At 30.7% G+C, this 6,617-nt stretch overlaps 1 long non-coding RNA gene across 1 annotated transcript; it reads left to right on the top strand.

Moving 5' to 3' along the window:
• The first annotated feature begins 219 nt into the window (after window positions 1-219).
• Window positions 220-5,782, top strand: LOC134230824 (uncharacterized). Its single transcript, XR_009984425.1, has 3 exons — window positions 220-282; window positions 398-529; window positions 5,221-5,782. It is a non-coding gene; the product is annotated as an uncharacterized LOC134230824 (long non-coding RNA).
• The last annotated feature ends 835 nt before the right edge of the window (window positions 5,783-6,617 follow it).

Genomic DNA, 6,617 nt, shown 5'->3' with positions numbered 1-6,617 from the left:
CCCATTTCCTCTGGCGTATGTTTTATTCGCGCATATAAATCGCTGCAGAATAGAGATATTTAAACCTCAAAAACTCATCATTTAAATTTTTTAAATTAGATGAACGCTTTACACATTGATGTCATCTTTAAATAATTAATTTTTTCTTACTGCTTTTGCCTTAGAAAAATAGCTCTATATAAAAAAAAAACTTAAGGCGAAATTTATCAATTCTATGCAGAGCACATGGCTTGGTTTGCTGTGATGGATATAAGTGGAGCACTGCACTAGGAAAATGCATAAGTAAGACAAATATTGCTGCATCATGAATTTAGATAAAGATTAATATTACGTAAATATTGTGAGAACTAGAATATATTTGACCTAAATATAAAATGTTAAAGGATTTTATTTTCAGAATGCAGACTTGGATATACTGGCAACCAATGCGCATCAGTGTGCTTATACCCAACCTTTGGTGAAAATTGCCAACAATTATGTACTTGCCAAAAATCAATGTGTGATTTTGCTTCTGGGTGTCCTATCAAAGGTGCCTGAATTAAAGATTTTAAAATTCAATGTTTAAATGAACCTTCGGATTTTTTAAACCATCGTTGTAGCATTTAAATTATAATTCATTTATCATTTCATTTTTTTTTTACTTTTTAGATATGTATATATGAGTTGAACCAAATAACGTTAATCAATGTAATTAAGAAATCTTATTTCCATCAATTCTTTTTCAATATGAAAAATAGTTTTCTTTACTTACTGAAACTTATTTGAGCGATAATGGATAGTTATGTTATTTCCTCCAAAAAATTTTATGTTTAAAATTCAGGCTACAAAAGATATTTTTTTTTCTATTTTGTTTTGTTAGGATTTGACAAGATCATCTAATACAAATAGAATTTATTTTGTAATTAAACACTTGTCCATGAAAAACAGAAATATCTTGCCTAGATTTAATAATAATAATAATAATAATAATAATAATAATAATAATAATAATAATTGTAATAATAACAATATTTTATTTAGAGAAGGTGATCTGATTAGTGCAATGGGATTATTTGAAACTTAAACAAATCCTGAAAGTTGCCAAAAGAAATGATGTCCGCTATCCTTATTAGTAATAGACTATTTATTAGATTGTGTTTATATGTAGATAAATCAAACTTTTTTTTAAATCAAGAAAACTTCTAAAATGTTCATGGGAAAAAGGCACAATTTTCATGGATATAGATAAAATCACTTCCTTGGGTATTTTGAACATCCTTGATTTGAATTTTCCTGGCAACACGCCAAATAATAGTTTAAAAATTACTAATTGTACTTCATTGGCATTTTCCGCCCTCTCGTACAATCAAAGATAAAAACATGGTATTGATTCAAAATTGTTTATCTGACACCATTGTTGAATTTTTGAGTTAACTAAAATCACCTCTGACAGGTAAAAAAAACTTTAGACAATTTTGCTAAACAACCTCCCCTCCCCCATTTCTTTTCTATGACAAATGCACATGTTGATATGTTATTTGTATAAATTACTACCTCCTTGTGTCTTAAATATTTATGCCTCCTTATATCTCTCTGTCGGTTGGTCTGTGGGTCTGTCTGTCGATCCACCATCAGTTTCCTTCATTTTCTTCGCAGAGGTTGTATATATTGAAATAAAATTTGGTACACAGATTTATCATGAGACTATCGAGGTCAAGTTCTGTTTTAGGTACGATCGTACAATTCCGTACAGAATTATGCCCCTTGGACTTGTAAATCCAATGATTAACAGTTTCCGTTCATTTTCCTTGCAGAAGTTGCAGAAGTTGAAATTAAACTTGCAATACAGATTAATCATAAACTTATCTAGGTCAAGTTCTGTTTTGGGTTATGCCCCTTGGACGTAGAGAAATTCCAATTATTTTTTGGGAGGGGACATAAGTGTTTTGCAAATATCTCTTGTTATAAATGAATTCGTACAAAATTTCTTTAAAATAAAATGTAATATAACAACATGCATCACTTTTTAAGTTCAAAGTTCCAATAAAGAAATACGTGGGTTATTCAGAAAGTTCGTAGATAAATCCTTAAATTTCTTTAAAAAACTAAGCAATAGCAAATGTGTACGATAATATCTTAATACAGGCTATGATTGCAATGGTAAATGTACAAGAAATTAATGGACACTATTTAAAGAACATTATAGGTGTAAATACTTTATATATCTGCCAGTCTGACGTAATGATAAACGTCAAAAATAGGGTATGTTACAATGCGAAATGTAATAACAACGTGAAATGCTATAAACCTGGATTATTACATTTTGCGTTATTAAATTTTGCGTTGAAATTATGCAGAATGTAATAACGCAAAATGTAACAACACACATTTAAGGATTATTATATTTCGAGTTATTACATTTTACGTCGAGATCAACGCAAAATGTAATAAAACGGTTTTTAGATCATTACATTTTGCATTGTTACATTTTGTGTGGAGATTAAGGAATAGGCAAGAAAGCAAAATGTTATTACACACTTTTATTCGTCAGCCAGATTGAGTACAATCATCAATAGTGTAGTGGTTGATGAAAAAAGGGAAAAAATAGATATATGCAATTTCTTACAATTAATAAATTTTATAATATATTGATTTAATTAGGTACATGTATTTAAAACCAGTTTAGTAAATGAATTTAAAGTAAAGGTGTTGCAAATTAGAAACGTGCATGTGCGGGCAGGGTTGTTGGGGGTATTGTCCAGTGTGCTTTTGCTTTCTTTATAGGCAAATTCACTTAATTTAAAAAACCTTATTCATTTGTACTGGCAGATGTAAATATATAGCGGGAAGGGTTTATTAAAAATAATGATACCATAATGTTCCATGCAAATCACCAGCATTGCAGACAAGCAAAAACAAATTTCTCTCTCTCTTTCCACCCAATAATAAAATGATTTTTTCTCCATGTCCACAGTAATACAATAATAAACATACAATTGAAGTAAACACCCAATCCTATCCCTGCTCCTACTCGCTTGACACACATATACACTTCTAATGTGTTAACCAATGTATACATGCCGAACATGCATATCAAGAGCTTTTAATGAACCTATGATCAATCCTTGGAAATTGAATATGTGTTATTGGTTAGAAATTTAAGTTAAATTAATTCTGTATCATTAAGTACAGTGTATTCAATATAAGTAAAATCAGAGTCAGAAAATTAATACATTTAGTTGTATATATGTCCGTGAAAGCCCTAGCGTTGGTCTCATTGTTTTACATCTATATATTTTTACAGCGTGTTTCCCATGTTTGGTTACATGTATATATTTGAATCATTTTTATGATCTTTTTTGCTAAACGCAATCAAAAAAATTAATTATATTTTGTTTTATTACATTTTGCGTTGTCTTCAGTGCTAAAAATGAAATAATGCAAAATGTAACAACGAAAAGGCACCTTATTACATTTCTCGTCGAGATCAACGCAAAATGTAATAACGCGAAATGTAATAATCTAAAAATCGTGATATTACATTTTGTGCTATTACATTTTGAGTTGATCTCGACGCAAAATGTAAAATAGCAAAATGTGATAATCCGGGTTTATTACATTTTGCGTTGTAACAACGGTATTCATATTTATTATATACTTAGTAATAAATACAGGATTTTTGCATATGCGATATGCCTGACGTCACAATTCAGGGCTGATACGGATCAATATCACACCCCTAGTTAATTATACCACAAAAAACATACTTGTAATCATACACAGTTTTTTGGTGGGTTCATATTCTCTTAATTTTAACTTTTTGAAAATAAAGGCAATCTAATTTACAAATAATAGATTATTTTCAAATTACGGATCGAGTACATTGAAATAGCTAATGAAGTAGAAACAAACCCAAACCGTATGAGAAAAAAGACCATGTTCATGTATGTAAGAAGTCCATGCAGTATTAATCACTTATTTTCTACTCAACTTAATGGGTGCTGTAATTTATTACTAACTATGTAATAAACATAATAATATATACCATATTCCACATCAAATCCTGTATCAGCCCGAGACACCAATATCAGCCAGAGGGCCGGATGTGATATGGAAAAGGGTATTATTATTCTCTTTTTACATAAACACACGCCATTTTTCGTTTTTATGATACAATGTCAAGTATGGCCAATGATATTTTTGTATAGATCATATTGATTAACATTTAAAAAAATACAATCATTTACGAGCGTCAAATTGTATACACATGCTGCACAGCCGCCAAGTCCGACGGTGCTTCATTCATAACAACGTCATGAATAGGAATATACTTTTTCATCAAATAACAGTGATTATCCTCTTCTTTAAGTCTATTCAAAATTTTATCGTTGAAATTCGAATACACTTATTGCAAATCAATGGACTAAATAATTATAATAATTAATTCTTAATAATATCTTGAATTGAAGATAATAATCAATTCAAGTTGTTTGAATATATATTTTATGTCAGACTAGGTTTCATCTATATTAAACCATAATTTTATGATTGGACGCTTCTCCGTTCGGATGACCGACGTCGCTTTTTCGATCTTTTGAAACATACAGTACTTCTTGCGGTTTTCGCTTAATATCTCCCTTGTCTATTTAGTAAGCGATACAAAAGGTGTATTAAAATGGCATTAACCGGTTTATTTGTGATATTTGTTATTTTTTTAGCATTGACTCTTTTTATAAAGAAAATTATCATTTCATTCATAATACTTGTATAAAAGTTTATGACCCTTTTACTTTTACATTTAATCACTTATATTTTTAGAAAAATATTAGGTTCAAATAATAAAAACCAAAGAATTCTGACTTAGGTTTGCATAACTAATATCTTAATATACAATAAGTATATCATGAACCATTCATTTTGACAATCCATGAAAATTTGGACAAGCTTCACACAAAAGATAACGGGTTAAGCCTTCTAAATTCACAAGTCAAATCCGACATTTCCTTTTTATTATTGAGAAAACAGAAAATTCATAAACAATACAGAGTGAAAATAATTGCTACCGATTTAAAATGCAGTATGTTTATGATATGGATTTTATTTACATAAATTAATATTGGAAAAAGGGGGATCTAGCAAAAATTTAATTTTCAATTTTTCCCTATTTTAACTTATCTGTTTTCATTTATCAGTTGCTTTTATAGTTGTTCATATCTCTGAAAATTTTTCATTTGCTTTTAGAACTACACTACAATTTGACGACAGAAAATATGTACACTGCGCCCAGGATAACAGTTAGAAGGAAGCGGAAAAATCGAACTACGTATTATTCGTCGAGTGTATCTGTCCCTTACCACAGAACAGCCGAGCAAAATGAACAATCAACTTTTATCTACATTTTGAATACGAACACAAAAGAAATACAGATATCCCAATGGATAATATTCACGTTGATTCTGTTCGTGCTGATACTTATTGTCTTAATCGTCCTTTCGATGAAATTTTACTGGAGAAGGTGTAAGTCTTCTTCCAGCAAGTCTTATCATGATGTAACCCTGCCGTCTTTTACAAAAGATGTAAGTTCACAAGACGCACTTGGTTTCCACTCTGATATATTAAGTGAACAGAGATTATCAAAATCAGAGTCGATCGAAAGTTCTACATACATTTATGATGACATTAAGGAAAGTGCTGATAATGAGATGGATGCCAGTGGATCTCATCTGAATAGTAACGATGATTTATGTACATCGAACTTGTACATTGAACCATCATATTCATTTAATGTTTCTGGAATTTCCTATTCCGAACAGATTGACAAAACAAGAGGCGAATATCTGATACCGATTAATAATTAAATGTAGTCTGTTGAATTTCAAAAAATAACATGCGAATCTGTCTTATACATTGTGTCCCTTGTTTCGACGTTTCATTTGACTACGATTATACTTTTATGTCCATGCACTACATTTAACTAGGCCAAATCTAAACCGAGTGCGCATGACTGTGCAGCGTTTTTAGTTTTATGCAGTCGTATGTGCAACATAACACCTGTCAAAAGTATTATAATTTTGATAGAAAAATTAACATTAATTTACATTATCTGTAACGTTTAAGGGTCTTAAAATGTGATTTTAAGACAAGGCTTGGGAATAAGCGCTGACATGGCTTTCACGACGTCACCCTTCTAGGTATACTAAATTTGAATTTTCGTTACAAAAGCATGCTTCTACAGAAATTTCATCTTTCCTGGCCAAGTGAATCATGAGAAGAATGTTTTTAAAGATTTGTCCTATGTATTCTTATGTTAAACTTTGATTCCCCACTGTGGTGTCACCCTAACCCCAGGGATCATGATTTGATCAAACCTAAATTTACACTACCTTAGGATGATTCCACATGAGTTTCATCTTGTCTGGCCCAGTGGTTCTTGAGGAAAAGAAGCTATTAATTTTTCACTAATTCATAATTATCTCTCATAGTTAAAGGATGTGGCCCCTCATTTGCACAAACGCGAATCCCCTTCACCCAAGAAAACTTTGTGGCGAGTTTGGTTGAAATTGGCTTAGTGGTTCTTGAGAAGAAGAAGACAATGTGAAAAGTTAACGACGACGACAGCACCAACAACAACGACAGAG

Source organism: Saccostrea cucullata, unplaced genomic scaffold, assembly GCF_032062105.1.
Source record: "Saccostrea cucullata isolate Sc308-1 unplaced genomic scaffold, CSIRO_AGI_Scuc_v1 ctg4653, whole genome shotgun sequence".
Lineage (NCBI taxonomy): Eukaryota > Metazoa > Mollusca > Bivalvia > Ostreida > Ostreidae > Saccostrea > Saccostrea cuccullata.
This window is presented reverse-complemented; position numbering and strand designations above follow the sequence as displayed.